The sequence below is a fragment of the Oenanthe melanoleuca genome, chromosome 6, assembly GCF_029582105.1.
Source record: "Oenanthe melanoleuca isolate GR-GAL-2019-014 chromosome 6, OMel1.0, whole genome shotgun sequence".
Lineage (NCBI taxonomy): Eukaryota > Metazoa > Chordata > Aves > Passeriformes > Muscicapidae > Oenanthe > Oenanthe melanoleuca.
The window spans coordinates 13,248,556-13,273,181 of NC_079340.1; the positions used below are offsets into that span (position 1 = coordinate 13,248,556).

The 24,626-nt window shown below is 37.4% G+C and overlaps 1 protein-coding gene across 1 annotated transcript in view; it reads right to left on the reverse strand.

Annotated features, from left to right (window-relative positions):
• LRMDA (leucine rich melanocyte differentiation associated) overlaps window positions 1–24,626 on the reverse strand; it is a 608,820-nt gene that overhangs the window by 62,048 nt on the left and 522,146 nt on the right. The window lies entirely within an intron of this gene.

The window sequence follows — 24,626 nt, forward strand, 5'->3', positions numbered from 1 at the left end:
CAACATGCATGCAGGAAAGCTGTGCCACCAAAACTCCAAAGCACAGGGATCAAAATGCAGACTCTGAATAGCTGAGCTACACAGGTAGTTTCTTTAGCAACTCTCTGAATACTCAATTTATGGAAATATGAAGTAAAAGGTCACCCCCTTGGGCATCAAAGACTTTTTATCAAGGAAATGGAACAAGAACTAAGGGGAAACAAATGTTAATGTCATGCCCAAAACCACAAAACATTTTTATTGCCAAAATTGCTTTGAAACTAACAGGGCCAGGCACATGATATCAGCTCAATATATTTCAGAGGTTTGGATTGCAAGGCACCTAATTCAAAGAACAAAACATGAGGTACACATGGCTAGGTGCTTTCCTCCTAGTGGCAATTAATGTGGACAACATGACATTGAAAATATCAGCCATGGGAGAGAAGGAACTGGGACACTCTCCAGAAAACACAATAAAAAATGCATGACAATAAATAGTGGCAGCCAAAAGGAAAAATGAGATCCCCATATTGTACACCCAGTGTTGAGGACAAAGAACCAATAATAAGGAGATAACCTGAATGAAGTTTAAAGGAACAGGAAACTGCTGAAATAAAATAAATGAGTAAAAAAAGACAGTTGCTTCCATGGACTTTTAGCACTTACATTAGATAATATAAAACACTATCAGTGAATGAAATATTCAGTTTTGGATACTTTATGAAACAGGCAACAAAGATTTCATCATGTTCTCCCAGTAACACAACCTCTAGTAGGCAGTTCTGGAAGTTGCAAAGAACATGCCATGAGGAAATAAACTGGGAATACTATTCAGGCAGAGAACAGATTAGTCTATCCCAGTTATTAATAACTTGCTAATTAATTTATAGCAGAAGAAAAGAAATAAACAAATAATCTCATTTAGCTGAACGTGCAGAGATGCTGTGCAAAATACAAAAATGTATTCAAAATTTAGTTAGAGATATTGGAAACTCTGAACTTCCCATTTAAATTAGAGAGGGGAAGTAAATCAGCTTTCAGCTCTAAAGAAATTACCAGATACTCTCCAATGTAGGATGTAAAATTTGGTGATAGTAAAATGCAGCATCTGATATGAGATTTTTCTGTAACATTGGCTACCAGCACACCACCAAACACACCATTCACTGGAAATGTAGGAAAGAAAAAAATTAAAATGGATGGTCAAAAGACCCTCCTTTTCAATATTAAAACAATCTAAGTGGTGAATAAGTCACACCTTATTTTTACAATAAACTTTCCAACATTCCTTTTCTATTAAATTAATTTTTATAAGTGGATCTAGTGCTCCATACCAAGCAAAACAAGCAAACAAAACTCCTTTAGTAGCAAAATTGTGGTTTACTGATACTAAAGTGTTTTGTGAATGAATGTTTTTGATTCAAATTTGGTAAAAAGTGGGAGACATGCTAAAGCAAAATTTGAACAAAAAAGAAATAATAATATTTTTTCAACTATTTTTAATTATTTTTAGTATTGGTTTAAAGGAATTTAGAAATTTCCAGGCTGTTTAATTATTTTTCATTGCCAATTAATTGAGAAGGTACTATGCTATTTTATTGAAAAAGTACTAACTTGCAAAAGAGAGAAATGTGTCTATAGAATAGATTTCAGTCCATCTGAGACTCATAGACCATCAAAGAGAATGGGAACATGAGGGAACCAAATTACAATTTCTATGTGGCACTCCTCCAACATACCTTAACCTATATTTTGGTCTGACCTGCTCTCCTTATCCACCCCATCAAACTCACACACAGATATTAAAACCATCACTGTGAGAAACACAATAAGAGGAGTTATTTGTTGGCAAGAGATTTCAGCCAAAAGCTTACCTACAACCTGCCTGCCAGCTGCACATGTCTCTGGAAATGCAGAATTCCAAAGGGAAAAGTGACTAACAGGGTGTGGGAGGCAGGGGGAACTGGGGCTGTCTGACATGGTGCTGCTGCAAGCCCAACACCAGCACAAAGCTGGGCTCTAAGCTAGGGCTTGATTCTCAAGAATTTTTCTAGAAAGAAGAAAATTTGATATATTAACCAGTAATGACAGTAGAAGCCTTTTAAGAGCATGTTGCAAATAAATCAAGCAGAACATTTTATTAATTTTGGTAATACTAGAATGAGTTAGAAATGCATTTTTGCAAGCCCCACTCTGTAAAAACACAGACCACTTGACTAATCAATAATGTCAATAGTGAACCTGCTCATTGACTCCAAAGACAGCAGATTCCTGCACAAAACCACTTTAGAGGGAAAACCTAAGCTTCAAGCCATGATGATTGCTTCAAATAGTTTCACCAGTTTGTATTTTTAGAACCCTTCTGGCAATAACTTTCCCCTTTAAACCATTTCCCTTTAAACCATTTCCCAAGTCACAGCTTGTTAGAGAGAATGTTAAATGAGGATATAATGTTTTGGGAAAAGGGTAGGAAACCCAAAAGCCATAAGAAACAAACAACAAACATTGCTTTAGTGGGCCATAGTCTATTAAAAATTTGTCCAGGAAACACTGTCAACTTTTTAGGATTTTGACTCTAATGATGCCTTTTGTCACTGCTTCAGAATGTGTCTATTCCATGGGTATGCCTTATACAAACTGGTAGAAAACCATAAAAAAATTCAAATAAAGACAAAGCAGAAAAAGCACATGATCTGAAAAGTGAATAACCAAACAGCACAAAAGAAAATATTGGAATGAAACTGATAACACAGCCTGTTGCCAAAATCTGGAGATGTAGATTGCCTCTGGATTAGTCCTCAGATTGCTGTAAAATACACATACTTACCCTGTCACAGACAGACCACAAGAGATTCAAAGTCAAATTTAAAGAGGAGTAGAGACCAAGAGAAGCATTTATTGTACTCTTCCACATCCAAGTAAAACAACTTTCCTACACAAATGTGAAGCTTGAATGAGCAGGTGCCACCTAAAACCATGCAGAAAGTACATATTCGAGCCCAAAGAGTGGCACACAGAAGTACTGCAGCATTCCAGAGGATTTGTGCTAGGAATCCAATTGCTTCTTCCTACCTATCCAGCCTCCAGTTGCAAAAATATAAGGATACTTTCTTCCTTTCAATACAGGAAACGAATAGAAAGAAATATTCAGTTATGCTGAGCCATCCAGCAATATTTCCTTTGCCCACTCAGTCAGGAGTCCTTAAGTGCAATCCAATTTTTAAACAACGAGAGTGTAAACTGAATGTACTAGCTTGACTTTTTATTTCATAATTTATTGAGCATCATTATTCAGATGGCTTTTTATAAGGATGAACAAAGGAAAATCTGAGGCTTTTGGCTGTTCTGATTACTTTGTTAAATTACTGGCTTTGCAAAGACAGAGAAAACATAAGTGCTAAGGTTAACCACATAATTACATACCATTTCAATTTTTTTTCCCCTCTGGTCCAAAACAGTCCATTACTACACAAAGTTACAGCATTTTGGAGTCAGCTGTTAGATCTGAGCTCTGGAATTCATTCATCTGAATCTTCTTGAAGTGACATTGCTTGTCAAAAATCATCAGCCAATCAAACTCTTAAACTGAAGTGAGCTGTCCTCTCAAATTAAAATGATACTTTACCCTGATTTTTCCATACAAAAGTTGCACTGTGCTTCTCTGTCAGGATCATCTTCATTTTCAGAAACTTACACAATGCAAGCATTTATCCCTCAATCTTCCATAGGGTAAGGGCGAGTGGGCATGTAATTGAAATTCACTTCAGTGAACTGACATAATTTGAAGGAGTAACAAGCTAGGTGAGAATATTTCTATTGTGTTCAAAGATATCTTCATTTTCCCATCAGCCAGATGGGAAACAAAGAGGAGCTCATGCCAATTTCTGAAACCTTAGTGTTCACTCTCCTGCAGCTCCTCCTTTCTTCCCTTGCTGCCAGACCTGCTCACATATTCAATCTCAGGGCAATAAATTCTGTCCTTTTTGAGAAAAAAGTGTTACATGATTCTCTCTTTGATGAAGACTTTACAGTGAGGAGAAAGACAGACCTGCATGCTGGTGCCTTCCCAACAACTTTATTCTGGCATAGTTAGCCCAGCCCAAAGAAAACTTTTCTGAAATGTAGATCCCAACCCTTGGTGCCAGAGCACTGTGCTTATGCTCAGTGTCACTTCTGAAGACACTTCTCCTCTACAGAGAGATTACATTTAGAATCTTATTTCAGGCAAAGCTAGAAGAGGGCCAAATTCATCAGAAGCAACAGCAGATTCTTCAAAAGGAACAGTTTAGTAAAAAGTCTGTCCATTTAATTTGTTTCTTCAACTCTTGGTGATGCACAGAATGTTATGAGTCCAATGACCAATTGCATTTTTAAGCAACAATCTTAAATTGCATGTCTCTGAATGACTGCCACAGGAGATAAAAGGCTGGAAAGGCACAGAAGGAATACTTTGTCAAAACACAAAGTAATCCACCTTTACATCATGGGACTGCAGCTGAAGACAAATCCCACTGCAAATATGAAAGACTTGGCTGAGAAATGTGGATATGGACTGCTCTGGCCTTCCCTTTGCCCCACTGAGAGCCACACAAGCCTATAGCCAAGAGGTGCTTAAAAAGGTGTGTGGAAAGGTGAAAATAAAAGACAGTCTTGAAGACAAGATAAAAATATTTTGCTTAAAGTACAGGTAGTGATCTGTTAGAGAATCCTGAAATGTTCAGCATTATCTTTACAGCTCACAGTTGTAGAGCTGTAAAGATAATGCTGAACATTAGAGCCAAGTAGTAAGATGAAGCATCAGTAAATGTGTCAAAGAAACCAGATTATAAAATTAAACCAGAACATATATTTTAATGTCTGCAAAATGCTTCTTTCAGGAAACATTAGGCACTAATAAAGAATGCCTTCAGGCTTCTGTATCACTGGATATATCAGAGGGGTTTTTTACTAACAGTTTGGGGAGTTTATGCCTCTGGGTGCTGCTGCTATGATTTCAAAATAGAATTATCTGATGCTATGTGATTTCTTGAATCATTAGTTTTCCATTTCTTCTAACTTACTTTTCATTTTTCTCTTATTTATACACACACATACTGATACAAGCTGCCACAAAGGAATAATGAAGAGACCCCTGGAAATAAAATATTACTCAATACATTCTTAAAAAAATATTAGACACACATACACCTGATATCATCAGCTAACATGATATTCCTAATTACTATCTACATGCCCAATTCCCTTCTAGTACATATTGCAGGAGGCATTGCTGCATCCTTCTCTGATTCATGAGCACCACAAGAGGGTTTTTCACCAGAGGGTGTTTGGGCACTGGAACAGCTGCCCAGGGCAGTGTGGCAGCAGCAGCCTGACAGAGCTCAGGCAGTGCTTGGACAGTGCTCTCAGGCACAGGGTGAGACTCTTGGGGTGTCCTGTGCAGGGACAGGAGTTGGACTTGATGGTCCTGATGGGTCCTTTCCTAGTTAGGACATTCTGCAGATCTAAAATTTATCTAAAAGAACAATCTCCTACTAAACCAGAACTGATAGACAAGAGGTAGCCAATGAGACTTAAAAAACATACACAGTATTGAAGTGTCAATAACTCTTCTGAGTAAAAAAATAATTGGTTCTTGAATGCTAAGGTTGAAAGGAAGTTCTGACTTACTAAAAATTACACAGTCTACCTACAGAAATGAATTATCATTTCCTCTGTATTTGAATGAAATACAGATTTTTTTTTCTGAATGATCAGTCTCATGTTGGTTCTGATCTAACAACAGATTTTCCAAACAGTCTCACTTTACTCCCTAAGACCACAGAATTTATAAGAAGGACTAAGCAATCTGGAGAGATATGATGTAATTTTGATTAGGAACAGATTTAATTTCTGGTGACTGTACAGAATACAGTCTAAGGTTGGGTACAATTTTCTAGTATCATAGGCAATTTGAGACTCAACTCACACAACAGATTTCTTTTGAAATCAGAAAAAAATAAATAATGGGTCTTGGGGGAACAAATAATTTGGAATACCACAGAGCTGCAATTGGACAAATACTGTCAAAAAGAGATGGTGAAATAAAAACATTTACAGATTTGAACCTCTGTATTCCAACAAGAAGAGAGCTGCTTTTAAAACACAATGGGATTGATATGACCAGAACAAACATAAACCTGAGTGCAGTTAAAACTTGCATGGCAAAAGCTTCTGAGAAAGAACCAAGAAATCCAAGAGCAAGCAGGAAAATCCCATGGACTTCAGATACTTCATGAAGCACGAGACATGAAGTTGGAAGGGCTGCTGCTCAGAGGGCCTAAAACAGATTATTGTCTTTACCTATCATCAAATGGTAACCAAGGCTGGAGATGCTGAGTGAAGAGTGACAACTGCAGAATTCATCAGTCTGCTGTTGATTTGTTTTCCAAGCAGAGGTGGTGGCAGAAAAAAGACAAGTTTGATATTCCCTTTCCATATTTCCAGTGACCATTTATATTAACAGATCCTTTTTACCATAAACATTTTATTTAATTTCTAATAAAAATTATACTAGTTTTAATTGAACTATATATTCTCTGAAGACAAATAATAAGTAAAAAAAAGAAAATTCAATATCATCCACAAAGACACTACAAATTTGACTGCTGCCAGATTATTTTCTTTGTCTGATGCCACTTATCAAGATTCTACAAATCCAATTGTTGGATATAAAAAAGAAGGAATGCCTTAAGGCCACATACATCTCAGTTTAGACACCATTTGAGACTTCATACTTTCCTTAATTTCTAGACCATTAATAGTCTAGATCATTCTATACAAAGAGCCACCCAAGCCAACAGTCCCATTTTCACTGTGAAGTGTGTCTGGGATATATAGCAAGGCTGATAAATTGGATACATCAGAGTATTGAGCACACCAGAATAAGAGATAGAAAATTAGGGAACAATGAATCAGGTGAAATCAAGAGCAGAAGGAGGAGGGAGGAGGAGTCAGATTTGGTCTTTCACTCTCATGTCACCATTGCCTGTTCCAACAGTAGTGGCTGGGGAGTAAGTGTAATATTCTAGGCCAAACATCATTTGTAGCAAAAAGAAATAAATTTAATTAGAGTAACTAATGGGAAAAAAAAAAGAGATGGACAAGCTTTTGTAGCTATGCCCCTCTTCAGGCTCACCGTCCCTCTCAGCCCTGTGTGTTTTATTCATTTTTGTCAGAGCAAACAGACAAGTTTTGTTGCTGAAAACAGACCTAAAGAAGGGCATAAAGAGTTTAAACATCACTTGCTTAAATAAAAGGTGTTGTTGTATTGCTGTTGTTGCTGTTACAGCACCTGTTGTAAACCTTGCCTTGGTTCCTTTTCACATCCTGCATGAACTCTGAAAATTCCCTTAATTCAGATACACGGGAAGAAATATCTGCTTCTCCTCTCTGCACTGTTTAGTCATTCAATGACCAGAACCCAAAGTACCAAGATGATCTAGGCAAAGATACTGCCAGGATACCTCCACTTTGACAAGTCCCAGGAAGTATTAGGCATTTCATGGGAAACAGTCTTCTCTTCAGATTTCCAGACTGATTTACAACTCAGGGTCAAATAAGCATTCTCATCTTCCTTGGCAGTAAGAACCAAAACACACAAACAGCTAAAGATTCTCCAAACTTCAGCAAGAAAAGAGAGAGGAGTACAGACTGTCATTTGTCTCCTCAGTGCCTTAAACTGGCTAGTCTATACCATAATCATTAATGACTTGAAATCTGAATATAGTTTGAATGAAAAACATTTCAAAGCTCACAAGGCTCTGTTCCCAGTGAGTCTGGTCTCTGTATAATGAAATGCATTCCTTCTGGCCTAATGCTACAGACTTGGCAAAAGAAATGCCTTTGGTATGAGCAAAAATTCCAAACTTGAGTCTTGCAATTGCCCCTTCTAAAGGGTCATTTATTGTGCATGTTGTTTATCAGCATGTGTCTGAAATGAATGCTGCTTCAATGCAAAGCAACAGGAGGTCACATTATAATTGGAATGCAATCAGTAGAATTGCTTATGACTTGGTTTCCTTTCTAAAATGGCAATCCACATCAGCTCTTATACCAATGTTTTTTGCATTACTAAGAAGGAGAAGGAAAAAAAAGCCCTTACAGTGAGCAGCTGATACAGTTTTCTATAACTGAAAGATCACATGAGCTAAAACAAGACCCAAAGAGTTCACCTTTAAAATACCAAACCATCTGCTTGGCTGTCCCATGATAAATCTTAATGATAAATGTCTTCGTTTTGATGCTACAAAGGAAACACAGATCTGCTCACTTTTGGCACAGCTGAAAACACACTGGCAACAGCAGAACAGAACTCAGATGCCAAAAATATAGAAAAAGACATTAAAAAATATATTTTTACTGCATTTTACCAGATATACAGCTTTAGATCAGTTTGTGGATGGGCAATTAGAAGTCCTCAGTTTTCCAAAGAAGCCTTTGGAGCATGCTTTTTTGCTGTTTTTTTTTTTTTTTTTTAAATTGGAACTTGATTTTTAAGTTTTTTAAGTTTCTTTTTAATCTCTATATTTCCATCTTCACCCAAGCAGAAAGCTTGAAATAGGCATGACAGAAATTTCAATATCCTTTGGTAACTCAATTCCCATTTTGTCAGTGCTTCATAGTTATTAAGGATAAATTAAAATAGACTGGGAAATCTGAAGGGTTATGGCAAAGATGATAATCACAGACTCACAGAATGGGTTTGAAGGAAGCGCACTGGGGTCACTCACCCCAACTCCCTGCTCAGGCAGGGCCATCCCAGAACACATTGACTGGAATATCTCCAGTGAGGGAGACTCCCCAGCCTCTCTGGGCAATCTGTTCCATTCTTCCTCATGTTCAGGTGGAACTTTCTGTGTATCAATTTCTGCCTGTTGCTTCTTCTCCTGTTTCCCAGAGCCTGGACCCATCCTTTCCACACTCTCCCTTCAGATACTCACAGATATGGATAAGGAGTTAAAAGAGCTCTAATTCTACACCAATAAAAAACAAACAAACAGAACCCCAAAAGACCCACACAAACTTTACCATAACTGAGCATAAAACTTCCACCCTTACCCAAAGGTACAAAAATAATCTTTGGATTTAGAATTTGTATTAATTTTTTCATGCCAATATTTCTGATATAGAAGAGGGCTAATACTAAATCTTCTATTCAGATCAATTGATGACATCTAAAATTTCAAATGCACCTCGAAGAACCAGAGAGAACTTTCAATTCAATTTTTTAAAAACACAAAAAATTAAAAATAATTTGGTGAAGGTTTGATAAATTGTTGCAAAGGTGAAAAAATCTTTTCTTTCTCAATGTTTTCAGCAGCATTTATTGCATTTCTATGGATTGGCAAAGGTGCTCCTGCTTCTTTTCACTGTTTAGCCAAAGATAGTAACTAGAAGTAATTTTTCAAATCTCTCCATAATGTCTTGGGCATTTAAGTGGTCAGCTCTGAATTCCCTCTTCTTACTTATTGACCTTTGATGGCAGAAGTCCATTTCAATGTAAAGTTTCTGTAACCAAATTTGAAGGGTTTTCTCCAGGCAATAGCACTGCAGCTTTTCCCTTGACATCACTCCATATCCTTCAATTTCCTCACTTTACATACTATAGACAACCATCCCAGTGATAATTCTGCCTCCTTTCATTAGACACTTACAGACTCTTTTTTGGCCACTGATACACATTATTTTCACCTTCAAGAGTTCTGTCTGGTAGGCTCTGCTTTATTTTCTTTTTCATTTACTCCCCATCTGTTTCTGGATATCAGTCTCATTTTACTCATTCCATTCTACTGTTCAACTATTCATCAATACTGAAAGATGTGGATGATTCTTCTGTGCTCCTGCTTGCATATACAGTACTTAATTATTCACAGATGCACTGCTTCCCATCCAACCCATGCTCTTCTTCCTGAGCAGTAAAACAAGCATCTTTTATTTAACTCTTCTATTTCTGCAAAGGCAATTTTCTTAGACATCTGACCATTTCCATTACCATATACTGAACTCCTAACAGGCTACAGCTACTTCTCAAACAATTTACTCCAGTTATTAGAACATTGGGATCCCCATTTACAGATATATAGATGGTACATATGTCCAGAACCCAACTCATATGCTTTTATTTTCCTGTCCTATCATAATGTAAACTTCTAATTTTCCTATTCATTCTTGCATATTGTTGGTGGATGTTATGACACAAAACAGAAAAACTTTCTAGGGTTGTGTCTGTGCCTCAATTTACACCTTTCACTTTTTCCTAAAATTTTAGGTTGCATTGCTTTCAATATTGTTTCTAGCCTATCTAGTACTCCTATGGCCTCACAAATAATTCTCCCCATAATCAAAAAATACCATAAGGAACTCCTAACATCACTCAAATCTTGCATAAAAGATTAGGATGGCAAGTGATAAAAGAATTAGCATGGGATTTGGCAGAGACAAAGAGAGAAGCAGAGTACAGGACTGGGCTAAGCAAATGCCATCAAGACAAAAAGTTTTCAGGGAAAATCTAAAGGGTCCATAACTAAAAAGTGTAGTTTGCACTACTTTGGCATTCAGCAATATTGAAATAGGCATAAGGACAAGAGTGCAGCAGATCTAGAAAGCATCTGGGATTTCACAAGATGATCCACTCATGTTCCCATCATCTATTTCAACTTTCCTTTGGATCCAAGTTAAGAATTCAATTCACACTCAGTTCTTGTTCATCTTAATGATATCCAAGCATTCTAGCAGGAAGCACATAATACCACAATTTGACTGAAGTTATCTTACTGCTACCTTTGTGTGTACTGTTGTTCTGGGAATTGCATCCAGCAGAAGGTAGCAGAGGATTGAATCACATCTCTTTCACTCCTCAGTTTGAATCTCATGGTGTATGCCATGTGGGTAAATACCTAGCATCTCTCAGTAAACTACAATGGGACAACTCTTTGGGGAGATTAAGTCATTACCCTGTTTCAGTGATTACAGCATGCCTGGAAGTGTAATCCAAATGGCAAGACACATTTGCCTCAGCAATTACTAGAATATAGACAGGAGATCAATGTCTGTATTGATGCTCTTCTATAGAATTTACATTTTTATCTTATTGTAAAGACTTGTGCTATTTCATTTGCTTCAGAGCCCAGTCTAACTTTCACTACATGTTGCTGTTAAACCCCAGCCAGCAACAGCCACTCCCTCCCTCCCCTTTGTGCAACGGAGAGCAGAATTGGGGAAAAAATAAAGGTAAAACCCGTGGGTTGAGAGAACAACAGTTTAGTAATTGAAATAAAGCCAGAGATAATAAGAATAGCAATGAAAAGAAAAGAGAAGAGAGGAATAAAATGAGGATGCCCAGCCAGTCCCCAGCAGTGGTCAGCCCTCCTGGCCAGTTCTCCCCTGGTTCCACACTGAGCAGGACATCCCATGGTGTGCAGCATCCCTTTGGCCAGGTCAGCTGTCCTGGCTGTTCCTACCAGCTTCTTCTGCACCTCCTCACTGGCAGAGGGGGAAACTGAAAAATCCCTGACTCAGAGTGAGCACCACTGAGCAACAACTAAAACATCAGTGTGTTATCAATGTTATGCTCACACTAAAACCAAAACACAACACTGAGACAGCTACTAGGAAGAAAATTAACTCTATTCCAGCCAAACCCAGCACACTATGTTAGACTTTCAGGTAGACTTTTCAATCTTTTATGAAATGCTCAGTTGGATCTTTTGTAGGTACCATTACTTAAAAGTGGAAAAAATTATTACTGAAATGTAGGACTTGTTTTTTTTTTTTTTACCTTTAGTGACATATCTATTGTAAGCCTTTTACTAATATTTGATCACTTATCAACCCCTCCAGCAGTTCTCTAAAGATCCTGAGAAATGAGTGACAGAATGAACTGCACAGCAGAACTGTTGATAGTCTAGACCAAAAAAACCCCAAGATTAACAGATCCCTATGGGAGGGGGAGAAGCCACCAAAACTCAAAAAAACCCCAACAAAACAAACAGCTCAGCATTTAGCACTGAAGATAAATGTTCACTTTTTATTTCAATACCTCAAAATTCTTCACCAAAGTTTTTCTTGTGGACTAGAACTCAACACAATAGCTGGATGACCAAGTGTGTCTTAAGAATTCCAAGAGAATAACTAATTTCTTAAGTGTTCTAAACCTAAACTTTTTTATGTTTATTCTCAAATTTTAAATCCACTATGAATATAATTTCCTTTCACAATGTACTGGCCATTGTAATAAACAGCCAACTCGTTCTAATGCTACTATATGAAGAGCATATTTGAAATTACCCTTTTCATTACTGCAAACATTTGCACTGCAACTGAGAAACAACTTTAATATCTCCCCTACACCAAAAACTTAAAGCTAAGTCAAACCCCAAAGGATGATTAAAAGATTTTTTTTCTTCTATGATAATAGTGTAGAAGTACCAGAAAAAAGTCCATAACTTCTTGTTTCAAATGATGCCATGGTGTTTTCAAGGTTGAGAAAGATTCCTTCAGATGTCTGGATTATTATTTTGGAATTTTTGCAAAACATCTCTAGCAAGAAAAACAATCAAAGTTTTATATAAATTTAAAAATCTTTCATTCCAAATTCAATTTTTTTATGATGTATTGATCTGATTGCTTTAAATCTTCATTATTTGCATTCATAATGAATGCAAATTCATTAAGACTTGATACTATTGCATTGAATGCCCTAAGAACCACTACATTTAAAACTTTTGAAAATTTCAAACACTATGTCAGAATCTTCATTTTTAAAATGTCAAGTGAGGACAATAAATGCACTCTGAGAAATTTCAGTTTTCACTCCCTTCCCAAACCAGGAGTAGGAGAGCACCTGCCTTTTCCATGCAGCAGTTGGCTGGAGCTGGATGAAGTTCTCAGAGCTCCAGCACATTCACAGCCTGGTGGGCTGATGTGGAGTGAGCAGCAGGTCCAGGCTGCAGGTGTTAACACTGCAGCACATTCACACAGCCAAGGCTTTGCCCCTTCAGGAGGCACTCAGGGGAACAGGGCCAGCCAGGAGCAGGCTGTGCCTGCCAGCACGTCCAGGGCCAGGCTGGAGGGGCTCCTGAGCAAGGCAGCAGCCAGAGGCAGAGCACAGGATGGACAAATTGGGCAAATTGGTCCAGCAGGCCACATACAGCTGGAGCATCGTTTGGGCACCCCTGCTGGAAACCATAAAACTCCACAAGCTTCATGAAATAAGCACTATTCCACTCACAGTGGAATGCATCACAGGACCTTTACCTAGACTTTGCCATTTCAGATCAAGCTGGGAAGGGTGTTATTGTTTCTTTGACAAGTTACATACAGATCAAGGACATAAACAACTAGCAATAAACATCAACCTTTCTCACACTTTTCCCGTTCATTTGTTGTGAATAGGAATGCTGGAAAGCACCCAACCCACCCCTGGAGGGGTCTCTGTTCTGCTGCCTGCAGATGTTGACAGAAAGTTCCTCCTCACTTTCCAGTGGTGATGGTTGCAGCAAGACTTGAGACTGCAAATGCCTCAGCTGTCCATTCCTTCTTGGAAAAGAAAAGTGCTGGTCATAGCTCCTGCTTAGCTGGGTGATAGAAGGTGATAATCCTTTCTGGAATGTCACACTTAATATCTACTTTGGGCATGACAATCACTAAATTCCAAGGAGATTAGCATTGCAGAATCCACTAAAAGAAAACTTTCCTATGGCAAGATGGAAGCCCAAGGATAAAATTAATAAAACTATATAGGAAATTAAAAAAAAAAAAAAAAAAAAAAAAAAAATTCTTGCCCCAGTCTATGCTTCCTATCAGCAAGCTTCTAATGAGATTTCAAACAGATGAAATCTCTACCAAATAATGTAGTGTTTTCTAAAAACTGCAAGGCAAACAGGAAGCCAGGTAATCCAGCATGTACATTCATCATGATACTTAGTATTAGTTATAACAGTAAATACATATTCAATCATTATGGAAAGGCTTCCAGTCAGCAATAGAGATGTGGCAGAAAAGGAAGGAAAAGGACTCTCCCTAATGAAGGATTGCTGACATTCTGCCACTAATTAGTAATGTGAAAACATTCTGCAGGATTTCAGAGTAACAGTATAGAGCCTTTTTTTATTTTTTAAATACACTGGATTAAAATTTAATGCCTAAGAGAAAAGTTCTTCCTGAACAGAAATCAGATCTCTCTAAATTTTAGTTTCTTCCTTGCAGATTAATAACTCAGTTTAGTATTTCCTGCACTTATTGATGGAAACTCATGCTAGAAATATTGGCAGCATAAAGCCAAGATTTCCTATAATGTCCCAAATTAGTTGGCTACCACAGGTTTATGGATTATTAATGCATCTCCTGTTGGCATTCTGCCTTATACCATTTGTCATTGAAATATTAAACCAAATTCAATCTTTTCTAGATTTTTAGTAACATAAAGCTTGCAAACAGCATTAACCCCTGTTCCAAGAGTCTCTCATTCCATAAGTCTTTTAGGCATATGTTTAAAATCATCCATATTCAGCAAAAGACAAAAGCACATAATGGAATCTAGGTGACAGTTCAGATATTTGCTGAATTAGGGTAAGTAATGTAATTGTTTCTATTAAATAAAAAATGTGTCACAATAAGAGGGATTGGCTTTAAAATAATGGTGCTTACGTTAGTAAACTGAATTTATATATTTTTAATTGAAACAAATAATTTAGATAATTAGGCATAAACATTCATAACTCTATTTTTGTAACTAGGGAATAAAGCTTTTCTTGTCATTCAGATGAGGTGTAGGATTGAACATTAAGATATTAGGTGGAAACTTTACCTGATAGAAGCTCACCATTAATAAGTTGTAAATTCATAATTACTGGTTTTTTTTGTCTGAAGTGCTTTCTAGATTATGAAAAAGGACAACTACATACAACAAAAGTAGGTATCTGTGGTTTTTTTAAACAGAATGCCTGATGAGATTAAATAAGAAAATGGAGTGAGCACACAGAGCACACATGTATACCAACAGAATTTAGCCCCTCATTCCTTGTGGAAAGCCCAGTAAAGTACCAATATTGTTATTGTTATGAAATAATTATTACTGTATTATTTAAAAACGGAAACAATAATATAATTTATAAATTATAGAATTTTACCTCTTTCACATTCACAAATCCAAAGATACCAGCAAACAGTTTAGAGAGGTTAAATTGCTATCCTAACAATCTCTCCCTGATGAAACAAAAAGGCAGCAACATTCCTTCCAGATGTGCAATAAGAAGAGAGAGTCACTCTGTTCCCAGAGGATGCAAGAACTCAGAATTTCAAAGGCTGATGCCAGGAAGCCTTGCCAGATATACTTCACAAAAAATGTTTGATGAATTATTATGGTGAGCATCAACTTTTCAGATAAATGACTGAAAATAAACTAGTTTATATCTCAGTGGAGAGTATAAATTTCCTTTTTGCTTTGGGAACTTGAAGTATGGAGAAAGCTGTTGACCATTCCACCTCTCACTGAACTAACAACATTTTACTAAAATTGTATTGCTTTCCAAATTTCCTTTACTTGTAGCCCAATAAATTTAGTCAGAGAGGAAAGATATCCAAAAATTCTTACACAAAATTATGACAACCAAGTGATTTGCAAACTGCCTGAATCTGCACAATCTGTAAGAGGGAAATCACTGATCTGCAATGTTAAACACATAACTAACAATTTCCGTGAAACTCCATGGAAAGAAAGGAAGCTGCAAAACATGATTCCAGTGTTAATTATCACATACAGACATTATAAACAAATCTGATTACAACATGGGCTGTGAAAAAATACTGACATGCACAAATGTTATTTAAAAATCATCAGAGTAGTAATATTTATCTGAAAAAAAGTGTTCTGTGATAAAGCAGAAACAACAAGTAAGGAGCTGTTAAATTCTCAGCCATGAAAGCTCATGGTAACCTCCACTCTGGAGCTCTAGAACCCCCATGCAATTCCATGTCTCTGAAGGAAGAAACACATGAAGTATTTTTCTTTTTTACTGTTGAGGACAAACTAGGAAAGAGCTTTCAAGATTGGTATAAGAATTGGCTGGCAATCACAGAGCTTCATTTTGAAAGTCTACAGTGATCAAAAAGGATTTCTCACTGAACAGAACTGAAATTACAACTTCAGAACAGACTTCAGAATAGCATTATCAGCCATGAAAGAGTCAGAAGCAATAAAAAACAAAAAAGTATGATCAAGAATAATCTAAACATAAAGTACTTCCAAATAGTGCAGACTTTTTATGTTTCTACCTTCATCTTCCTTCTCTTGTCCCCTTCATGCTCCTAAATATTTCTGGGATTATTCAAATTGCCTAAATAAAATTCATGCATAAGAAACTCTTTTGCCTAAATACATGAGGGCTTATTACCACATTTCTTTACTGGCACAAAATCTGAGAAAAGCCTCAAGGTGCAAATGATCTGCAGCCTATTTAACATCATGGTTATTTATTTTTATGGGCACTCATTATTACTCTTTACCCTAAATTATAGGTACATTCCTGGCTCCATTTCCCACTGTTCCATAATCTTTATAATAATATGGGTTTTCAGATTTCCAAATCCTCCTCAATACCTCATCAATCAAAAATGCATGCAACATCCAGTATTTGTTATACTGGGCAGAGAGAGCAAGCCATGGAACCACAGCTTGGAGCCCAGATAAAGACTTTACTCATATCCCAGAAATGGGACACAAGCCACAGCCTTGGTAGCATTCACTAAGAAAACCTGTTTTGCACTATCTTAAACAGAGCCTTTGCCTACAAACTGATATGCACTGAATTAGGGTTTAAATACCACAGTTCCTATTTTATTATGGATTATGTGCTGAACTAGTTCTGTCAAGTTTAGAGCAGTATGCCATAATTTTGACTAAATCTGAGCCCATGCATCTTTTTCCATGGAAACAGTATTACAAGCATGCCCATTTCTCCCGTCACAGAAAACTTTCATGAATATTTTGATAAACAGCTGCTATGCTGTAGTAGTTTATAGCCACAACAGCATCAGTTTCAGCAAAGAAATGACACAGCACCAGAAGAGATCATGTAACACTTAATTTTGTGGACAACTCAGAAAACTATAGTTTGCATCATTTTGATTTTTTGGGCTTACTGGACAAGAGAAAAACTTGTGCCTTGATGAAAAACCCCTTGGCTTATTAATCATGCATCCATTAAAGCTCAGCTGAGTTGCTGTCACTGTCTTTACAATACCACTAGAAAGGAGTGGGTTTGAACAGGGTAAATAATAAGGTATTGCTCCTTTCCTGAAACTATGTTTTGTAATGGCTAAAAGGAAAGACTGTTCCAAAAAAGGGATCCATTAGTAAAAGTCAAGTTTTTTTAATGACACTGCATCATATAAGTAAATGAAAATTAATTTATTCAAATGAAAATTTTACAGCACCCCCACACACAATTCACTATAGATGAAAGTGTCCTACAAAGATCTGTATGATTTAGAAGAAACTAACCTCTAAGCATTGAAAATTGTAATTTATCTGCACTGAAGGTCCCTTGGTGTGCTCAGGAAGTCAATGATGTCCAGCACTGTTAATTCTCACCTGCCACTCTGCATTCCCCTTCACCTATTTTTCTTGTTGATTTTGTAGTTCATGAGATTTATCCATGGAGATTGACACCTTTTTATTGAACTGTGTAGGCTTCAATGACTACACAGCATTTCTGGCCAAGCTTAACTCTGCTCTCTTTATGGGAAGACTCAAAAATTATACAAATATACTGACAGATTGGAAAAATACAAGATAAGTGATAAGGGCAAGTCAGAATGATCCAGGCAAGAGAACTGATGCCTGATACCACGAAAACAAACTTTATGGATAGTGGTGATAAAAGACACATTAGAATTAAGAAGCCTGTAGGTTTCTGATGTGAGTATTTTTATTGGAAGGGGTGCTCTAGTTATTAAATCTGCAGTCTAAGAAATGAGACACTTAAAACCATACAGTGCCACAAACATTTTAGTTAAACCACCACAAGTGGTGCTGTCTGCCTCACCTTCTCAAATATGAAAGTGAGGAAAACAGTAGTTTTTTCTATCTTCTATTCACTGCCTATCTTGTCCATTTAACTAAGCAAATGGATAACTTCTTACTACACTTATGCTTAACAAAAGGCCCATGGAAGACTTCAGTATTCCCACCAAGATGACAATGCAACTGTAAGAGAAAAATCTTCCCTTTTATACTTCCATAAGGAGAAATCATAGAATCCTCAGAGACAGTAAAGGACACATAACAACTCAACTTTTCTCCAAATTAGCATACATTTCATTAAAATTCTTCTTGTGTTTCAGTAAGAAACACTGACTTTTCAGTAGAAAAGCCAGTTACATCAATAACTTATAAATTAAATTAAATTTCTTAAGGCCTGCAATAATACTTCTGTAAAAGTAGCATGAATTACTTTGATTTTCCTTCCCTCTTAGAACCACCTTTCTGCTGTTAAACAGAGGAGAAAAAAGCAATGTGGGGAGGAGAACTCAAGAGACTAAAGAGAAGGCAAGTCTCTCGTGAGCTTCACTAGGTAACCCTTATGCTCACCTGAGTCAAGGATGCTTACAGCTTGTTATTACCACAAATACTCAGAGATTCTGAGCCACAGTGGGTTGAAGACAAGGAGAGGAAACACATCCCATGAGCAGAATTACTAAATCTTTCTCTAAACAAATACAAAGACCAGAGAAGGCAGGTGCCAGACCCTTTGTTAATTGTGCCCCAAGGCTCTAAAGCTCCCTGCCTTACGACATTAGATCAAGCTCTCTTCCTTCCCTGCTTTCAAAATTCCCATTCTTTCAAGCTTATTCCCTTGCTCAGCCAAGCTCCACAGACTATTGCATTATAGGTGCTCAGAGACAATCTACATAAAAGATATTTTGTTAATCAGAATCTCCTCACTCTCTCAGATTTATGACCCAAAGCAGCTCTTCAATTCTTTTCCAGTGTTCTTAAATTTTGCTTGGTTTTCTCATATGGATGAAGCATCCTGGCAACAGCATATGAAAAAATTAAATTAAAAATCTGAATTCAACTGTGCAACAAGTCTATTATCTCAAGAGCACATACAAACTCATTAAGTGAAACCCTAATATTTCCTGGGTTTTTCAAACAATCTGTGTGATTGACCTTAAAGTTCCTCTGGCTCTTCATACTCAAGTGTAATTTCTTTCATGTTGGTAAGAGAGAACACTCAATTCTGCTTGTCTAGGCTTCTCAGGGTATTAGAGTTACATGAGGGAAAAGGTAAAAGCTCAAGCTGACTAATGAAATCTGTGAGAATGTGCTTTTTTGTCTAAATATTGGAGTGATTGTCAAGGAGACAGAAGCTCTGACCGTATTTCACCGTCAAATTATGATTGTCATTGTTCATAGACTAAAAGAAATCTGACAGGCATCCTAAGATTTAAGATTCTTAAGTATCTTTTCAATGACATATTTCAGTGCATGTGATTACTGAAATTACAACATGATCTATTTCACACTGCCCCCCTTCCCCTTCTAATTTAAACATATTATCTATCATCTCTCATTAGAGAGGTTAAATCTTATCAAGCTATTCTTAAGCAACTCCAGGTCTATTTTCAAATCAAGAATCACCAGAATAGTAGTACTGATGATGATCAATCAAAACATTTAAACTCCCTCACAAGAGCAGCAGAAAGTTTGCATATATCTTGGGTAGAATTCACCCATATGCTTCTGTTCATTCGGCTGCCATGTAGAGCTTGGCAAACGAGATCAAAATACACAAAATCAGTATTTGTATAAAGGCACTTTATAGTAGTACCTATAACTTGGCACTACAGGTGAAGTTCACACTTTGGAAGAAGTTATTCTCCAAGTTACTCAACAAACTTTTAAGCTGCTTGGGGTTTCACTTTAGGGTGTGGTACCAAACTGACATATTGTTTAATATTTGAGCATTGTGATGCCCAAAAAAATGTGTGCCCAGTTGATGTGTTTTGCCTGTAGGAAAGTGAGTTTTATATCCTTCCACACTGACCTCCATTTGCTCCCAAGATGCTGACCCAACAATAAGGAATGTAGCTGCAGCTCAGTGGGCAGTGAGGGTGCTTCCCTCACTCAGGGACAATGGCAGAGAGCACGACACGTGTGCATGCACACAACCTCCCATTCTCCAAGGTTCTAAATTAACAGCACAGAAATATGGCTTAGCAATTGATTTGGAATGAATTTATGAGCAGTATCAAACCAGCAATAACTCACCACACATGACATCATAACCTCTACATGTATATGTATCTTGTTTCCCTCTCCTTCCACATTTCATTACCCTGCAAGTGAAGACTTGGCTGAAAATCTGAAAAGCCTCATCATACATCCAGCCACATGTGCATGGCTAAAACACCTGCAGGCAGTTGTTTTAAGGCATAGAGATGTCCAGCATGTGTATGGATTTCCTCCCCATAATCTGTGCAGGTTTAACTACAGCCACAGGGAGAAATTACCTAGAGATTCCCCTCTTGTACAAATGCATTTGCTTCCAACACAGTATTTCTAACCCACACATCAGAGAAACCCTTCCTTAGACTGATTGAAAAATCTTTTCTATTAAGCTTATGAGACTTGGGAATGCAAAAGAAACAAGAGTCAGATATCTTTTTTATTAGGAAATAATATAATAGCATTTGAAAAAATATATAGGTTTATCTCAAAATTGATAAATTAGGGCAGTCCAAAGCTGGTGTTAAATAGTTTGCTTTGGAAGTTTAGAAAAGTATTTCAAACCCATGAAGAAAAAACAGTAAGAAAACAAGTAAAAACAGGTAAGGAATGGAATGTGCAACTTCATTTACTTAAAAGAACATTAAACCATTCATCTTTTGGCTTTTGCTTTTCATTCCATGCTTTTCTCTATCACCATACTTAAAAAAACACTTCTAATGAAAGGTAGTTTGAACTTCACAGATCAGAACTTGCTCTTGCACCTTCATTTATTTGAAATAATTTTGTGAAGAAGTTCATTGTTCTAAGAATAATTCTGTTTGAATTTTAAACATCTCATATTACATAAGCTACAATAATTATATAGATTTTAAAACTAAGTTCCTTACTGCCAAGACTTGATTTTAGGAATCAAATGCTCTTTGCCTTCTCATATTCTCTAAATTGAAGTGTTGCACAACTTTTTAACCCACCTTAGAAACTGGCATCTTCTAAAATTGCTGCAGAATAGCTCTGCATTTGCTCCTTCACACACATAAGAACAAATCCTGACCAACCCACAGAACTTCAGAGCAGCAGCACCAAGGCTTGCCCTTTCCACAATGACAGAGCAAGACTCAACTCCCTGGGAGTTGACACTGCAGCTCCTTTAGGGGGTAGACTCACAAAAAAGTATATTAGACCCTAAATATTAATCTGTCAGGAAAGTCCTGCTTCCACTCAGGATGGACAATTTGAGGTTCCAAGTGCATTCCTGCTTGTGAAAGAAACATTCCTTTTCCTGCCCACATCTCCCACTCAGTGCATTCCCAGGTACCCTATCAACCACAGCAAGCTGGCATCTATTATCACTGACAAAGTCACTTCTAGGACCCTTTGAAATTTTATTTTTACCCTCAAAACATACCATCATTTCACATTTTTTCTTTATTTGTTTGCTAAGCTGCAGTCTATGTTTTAGCTTCTTGTGGGAATAACTTCTGCCTGAATTCCTGAATTATGGTTCCTACATATCCTAAATAAATACCATCTCCAAATCTCACAAACTGTTTTAACTTGTTCATTTCATCCAGAAATTTTGTCTGAAGGGCCATCTTTTCTAACCATGCAGAGAGCAGGGATAAAAACCCAAACAAACTTTGATTAAGGGTTGGCAGGATAAAAGAACAGACATTAACAATATGTCAAACCCACTCTTCTTTGTGGCATCTCCTGATGTTCTAATTCTTCTCATAATATTCTCATGATGTTCTATTTTGTCTCATTCTCTTTTGAATAAATCCATTATACTCCTTTATGACAAACAGGTTTTTCAACACAAAATAGTTAATTTAGCTGACAGCTTCTCTTTCACTTTACTACTGAAGTCACCCTGGTAAAGGAATTACTTTTTGTATTGACAGTGGAACAAAAGTGAAGAGGAAACAACAGCAAAGGGACTCCACACTACTACTGCCAATGCTCTACTACTAGCACCAGATTACAGGGCAGAGGTAACTTTAGATCCACAATTATCAGCTGAGTGGATGTCTACACACCTCCTTTTTACCTTACTGGAATTTCACCTGCTATTTCTTTTTCCTGACATATCACGTACTCTGCACCAGTAATGGCTGGCATTTGACAGCACCAAATTGCTTCTGAATGATGTAATAGCTTATATTTAATCTATTTATTCTAAGTTGCTCTCTTTTTTGCCCCCATGAAATTTATCATTCCCTACCTTTAAGATAACCAAATCAATTAATCATGTGGATTTGGGAGGGATGGTAGGGTGTATTTGGTTTGTGTGGTGTGTGTGGAGGGGTCTTTGCCAACCTCTTGGCTTTAAGACAAATTCCAATTCTTCCATGGGGGCCCAAGAGATTATTTCCATTGAGCCCACCCCTTTCATTTCATGGAAACAAAATTTACTGTTAAGCCTGGCTGCTCCCATTCACAATTCAGGAAAAAAAGCCATCCAGAAGCTGCCTCTGTCCTGTGAGGAGGCAGAGCTGGGATAGATGCAGTTTTGCAAGCACAGCTGACTGGAGCTGCCACAGCCTCTGCTGCTGCAGTGGTGGGTGCAGAGGAAGCCAAGGGGATGTTTCCAGTGGGAAATCCAGCACTGGACTGGCTGGTGTGGCTTCCCTGCAATCCTGGTATGCAAATATCCCAACTCCTCTCAGGCAAGAGGGAACACTAATTTAATTCTCTATTAGATGTGATAAGCCATGTCTAGTAATAAAAGCAATTCTGAAAGAGAACTTGGGCCATGTGCTCTTTCCACTCCACATGGCCTGACACTGAGCAAAAGTAAAACAACAAATGAGACATTGCAGTACTGTTTGGTCTTTAAGTAGACATCAGAAGGCTGTTTGCAGCCCCCTCTGGAAGCATTCCTGTGAAAGGACTTGTATTCACCAGCCTTACATTTTTTCAGCCTCCTGTGCTAAATATCATCATTGCAATTGGAGGCATTCTAACAGAACTGCAATACAAATCTGTTCCACTTGAGAAGCAAAGCCTATGGTTCCTTAGGTTTTATAACACAGTGCTTAGTACAAATTCACTGAATTTTTGCAGTGCTTCACTGTGTGATTTTAGGAGTCTATTTTCCCCAGTGGCACACAAGCACTAAAATTGCACTACATTGCATTTTGCTCTCAGTGGGTGGGAAAGTGAATACTCAATGGGTTATTTTCCATTCTTTATTTCAGTTTTATGCAGCCACAGGTGGGGGGTCTTTCAGGTGGCTGCCTAGGTTTACTAAGCACTTTGGAGTCATAGACAAAAAGGGTCTTACAAAACATACCAGTGTTGTCAATCACACAGTAAAAGAAATTCATTCTGTGTAAACAGAAACAATTTTCAAGATATCTCAGACTGCAAAAGGTAACACGACAAATATCAACAAAAAAGGATCAGCCATCCTCTGTTTGGTGAGGGACATAAAACAATTGCACTTTATACTTCTTATTTACCTCTCTCTCCTCCCTGTCTTCTCCCCAGGTGTGATCTCTCTGCTTAAGAGCATACAAAGTTAGTAAGGATATCATGGGGCTTCCTATCATTTACTTTTCTTACAATGAGGTTATTAACACACCACAAAAATATCAGAAAACATGACAAAATGGAAATCATCAACCTACTAATCATCTGCTTTCAGAGCTCTGAAAGGAACTTTGATCAGTAAATAGATCATTAGCTCATGAATACAGACATTCATATCCAGTAAAAAGTTGACAGCTTTCTCTTGGATAAGATCCTGCAACAAAATCCTACAAAGTTACCCCCATTCTTTCCTGAAATCAAATTTTAAAAAGGACCCTTCACCCACTTCTAGCACAGCCCACACTCTGAACAATGAAATGTGAAATACATTGCATCTTTTTGGCTGCTCATACTTTAAAGACACGTAGATGTTACAGCAAGATGTGCAGGCTGTAAAGAGCAAACACACAAGGGGATAAAACAGTTTCACTGCTGCTATGCAGATGGCTGCCCTTCTGACAGTGCAGGAAATTTCTTCCCTCCCCCATTTTCTAGAGCTTGTGTTGGCTATGTGGGAATTGGTGCTTTTTCAGATGACACCCACATCCACCTCATGCAGGTCAGTAACACCAACTACAGTGGCCAAAGTCACTAAGCATTCCATCCACCCTATCCTGCTAAACTAAACAGCCTAAATTCCCAGAGAAACACAGCTCAAAATGGAATGGCCACATTATTTTAATCAGAAAAAATATGAAGGACAGTGAGCAATACTCAGATGCAGTACCACTTTCTGTGTGCATGCCATTTTCTCAATAGAAGACTCAGCTATTTAAAAACTGAGATCTACAAACCAAAAAATGAAATCCTGTGTCCCATATGCTCATATGTTATATTTGTC